The sequence below is a fragment of the Anneissia japonica genome, unplaced genomic scaffold (assembly GCF_011630105.1).
Source record: "Anneissia japonica isolate Jap-2015-1 unplaced genomic scaffold, ASM1163010v1 scaffold287785_len535756_cov143, whole genome shotgun sequence".
NCBI lineage: Eukaryota > Metazoa > Echinodermata > Crinoidea > Comatulida > Comatulidae > Anneissia > Anneissia japonica.
The window spans coordinates 451,462-456,002 of NW_022696924.1; positions in this window are offsets into that span (position 1 = coordinate 451,462).

Consider the following 4,541-nt stretch of genomic DNA (forward strand, 5'->3'; position numbering starts at 1 on the left):
CTTAGGTTCATTGCAAAGCAAATCATTGTTTGATCTTAATGATGCCTTAGCTACTGCAGATTTAATTAGATTGTTTTAGATTATGCCCTAAAATTTAATCTCTAGCTCATACACTTAAGAACGATTATAATTCTCTAAAACAGGATTCGAACATCGAACCTCTTTTTTGCAATCCACCCATCATTGCTAGACAACAGCCACCTAATTTAATATTGATTTTGACTTCATCTAAATTACCTTCACTCACCCACAAGTATGGCAACACACCATGTTTGAAACCCAGATGCAAACTTTGCAACATTATCACTACAGATAGTTTATATACTGTCTCTTATACACATCTAGATGTGTATAAGAGACAGGTATTAGATTGGCCTATGTATACTGTATATCGTGTCTGTATTTAACATATTTAAATGTTTGTCAATCTAAGTCGAATGTACAGTATATCCTGGTCCATCACTTGGTTAAGCTCATCTTCATAAGACTTCTATGAATGGATACCTTGTTTGAAGCAAGAAACCAAGTTGTCTTTATCCAGTACTACTCGTTATTTTATTCGTGTGGGAAACTTTTAACATAACTTTCACCAATATATATTTCCATATATTGCCATAAAGAATATCTGCCATGGTTTTTGCGAAGAATTTGCATTTTTCTACAGAGGTCAATGACTTTTGACCTTTAGATACGTCAATTTCTGCACACGTTTTAAATTTGAATGGCTGGAAAATCTACAGGCTACATGTTAATACCAACATCATGCAAATCTATCCAATAAATCATGAGTTATGAACCTAAATGTTAACCCCTACCCCAAATATCGCCATTGATTACACAAGTCATCAAAAATGACAGTAATACATTTAATCAATTTATACATTTTCTTGTTAATATCATTTGTGCTATTCCATATGCTTATTAATAATGGAAAATACTAATTGGTATCAAATCTACTCACAACTGTAGATTTGTAAACGTTTGTGAGTGAATTGGGAATAAATATACAACTTTTCTGTGTAGTCAATGACTTTTTGACCTCTAGTTGTGTCAATTTCTGCCAATTTCAAAACTTTTTAAATTTGAATGACTGACCAATCTATAGGCTAAATGTTGATACCAACATCATACAAATCCATTGAGTAAATCAAGAGTTATGAGCATTTAATTTTATTCCCTACCCAAAAACTGTTGTTGATTACAAATTCTAAGATTATAACACAATGACAGTAGTACATTTAATCAATTTGTACATTTTTCTTAATAATATCATTGTTTTATCTACTCACAACTGTAGATTTGTAAACTTTGTGAGTGAATTGGGAATAAATTTACAACTTTCTGTGGAGGTCAATGCTACGTCAATTTCTGCCTGTTTCAAAATTTTTTTAATTTGAATGGCTGACCAATCTATAGGCTAAATGTTGATACCAACATCATACAAATCCATTGCCTTAATCAAGAGTTATGAGCATAAATAAAAAAAAGAGGTTCGATGTTCAAATCCTGTTTTGGGCTTGACGCCTGTGAGCACAGTAATGGCACAAAGAGCGACTCCTGATATGAATACAGTGTCAGGAACACAAAATATGTAACAAAACGTGATTTCCAGCTTCAGTACGTTCTGTGTGCGTGGAAATGAACGTATGGAACGTAAATATGGAAAGTTTTGGAATGCAGAAAATGACCTGAAAAGTTTAAACTATCTGAATAGTGATATTGAGAATTTTGAAATTTCAACATACGCACACGTCACGATGTGTGCATGTACAGTAATGGCACACGAAATTAAATATTGTCGTGTTTTTAAAACCGTTTGTTAGTTATTAATGCCACAGGAATTTTCCCTTTATATAACCTATGTCGTGTTTTTAAAACCGTTTGTTAGTTATTAATGCCACAAGAATTTTTCCTTTATATAACCTATACTGAAGTCTGATAGCGTCGAAATACAGTCTGCCATTCAACCTTGACCTGAAGATTATGCTCACTTAATATGATTCAAAAATGACAAATGGTTAAGATGATATGGGCTCATCAACGTTTTAAGGAAAGAAAGATGTGGGTGGTCAGAAAAAACAATTTTTTTGACCATGATGACATCATTAAAATGTAAAAAGAAGTCAAATATATGTAAAAGAATTGTCTCAGCTATAACATGCTCAAAGTTGGAAGGCAATCAATCAAGGATAAGCGAGATACATTCAAATGCGTATTTTCAAAAATGATGTCATAGCTATAATTCACTTTCTTTGAATTCAGATGCCAATATGATGACATCATAATGTCCGATCAGCCATTATGATCTATAAAATCATATTTACAGCTTATGTGCTTTCAGAATATGTAATAAAAATTGGGGGTCACCTTTCATCCTAAGGAGCTATAACTGATTAAAAATAGGCCTGATTTTAGCATATTTTCACTGTATATCGGCACAAATCCGCGCAAAGATACCTATATTTGATGCGCATGTACGGCATTGCTATTGGCCATAAGAAGACAAAAAGAATGGAAATTTGTGAAAACAATGTCAGGAACCCAAAATATGAAAAAAAACCTAATTTCTAGTTTCCATACATACTGCGCAAGTAATAGTGCGCATGCGTAGTGGAAAATTATGAAAAATTTTCAAATGCTCAAAATGGCCTGAAACGTGCTCTAATTTAGTCAAAAAATGATTTCGAGCATTTCAAAATTTTGACGCACGTGTGCGCGTGCGTTATGAAGCGCGTAAAATTAGGGTACAGTACATTCAGCATTAACCCGAAGTTAATGCTAACTTAATACGATTTCGAAATGGCAATTGGTTAGGCTGATATATTCGATAATGTAAAAACGCAAATTGCGCGTAGCTGACGTCACGCATGACTGGTCACCTTGAAAACCCTACCATGTCTATTCCAGGCGATGCCAAAATGATCGTTGAAACGATCGTCTGCGTACCTCATAGCAATTTTGAGATATCGTACGATCAAAAATACGGAGAAAGAAAGGAGAATAAGAAAAAGAGATGAGACGTACAATAACAAGAGGTGATCCGCTCGAGAAGCGGATCACCAAAAATGAAATGAAAGAAATAAAGGTTGGTGAAATTCCCACAAAAGAGAAAAAAAATTATAACACATATTCAGTGGGAAATTTCATTAAACAGCAAAATCCATAATGAACTGCCTACATTTTCCTATAAAATGCCCCAAAAAATAAACAGAGTTTCGACATCTTTTCAAGATACAACTGATTTTCAGTGCTAGATGCCTGGACACATCTTAATGAATATTTGTTTTCTTTGTCAAAACCTCTTAAAATTTTCTACTAGACCGGTCGTATATGAGGTGTAGGTGTCACTTTTTGCAGAATTTACCAGACCAACTTTTTCTAATGTATTTTTTGACGTAGATTACGAATCTGATTGTTGATCGGTCTGGGGAGGGGGATTTTTCGAGATATGTGGGGTCAAAGGTCAAATCTGGCATATTTAAGGAAGGGGGTCACAAAAGTGAATTAGTGTACCAAAATAATGTTTTCTAATGTAATTTAGGTCATAGATTCCAAAAATGACAGTAAATTGGACAGGTATGGATAGGTATAAATTTGGTTGTTAATCGGGCCAGGGAGAAAATTTGGTTGTTAATTGGGCCAGGGAGATGATTTTAACATAGGAAAGATCAAAGTATAAGAAGGGGTTAGAAATATTCCTACGTATACCAAAATATGTTTTACAATGTAATTTTGATCGTAGATGTCAGCATATGAAAGATAGGTGTTTAATCGACCACATGTCTCAAAATTCAAGGATGCCCTTTTGGAACTTACAGGATTGATGTCCTCAAACAGTGAGAAAAAGGATTGTAGCTCCTCTCGGATTATCAGATCTGAGAAAAAGGTGAAGTTTGTTCTAAAAATACTACAAGATGATAGAATACAGATTAAAAACCTCTACAACCACATTCTTCTCATTATTGAAGCGGGAACAAAATTAATTCTTGACTGAATTCTTTAAAGAAGAAGAAGGTATTGGCTAAGGGTAGAATTGTTAAATTTTTTGAGAGAGATATTTTTGGAAAGCTGCATGTTAACGCAAACCGTCAAGGTTCAAATATTTACTTCAACAAGGCATTAACATACTGTCTAATGCTGATGGGACGAGAAGAACTACAGTAAAGAGCAAGCTCTTGAAAGTAGTAGAGGAATACACTCCAATTATCTATTACTCCAGATTGCATAAGAGGTTTCTGCATACATTGTCGATCTGATGGCCACATATTCGATTACTCACATTTAAGGAGCTGGGGATAAGGCTGTTAAATCAGTTGCCTAAGAAGTACAGTCGCATAGATGTGATTGTTGATGCATACAAAATAAATTCTATTAAAAGTGGGAAACGGAACGACCGTGGGACAAGTGCTCCTTTTTTCATAAATTCGGTAAAACACTAAAATACCAAGGAATTTTTCAAGCTTCTTGACGAATGGGTCAAACAAAGATCGCATGACTGATCTCATACTGGATGTATGGAAGGAACATAAGGATATTATTCC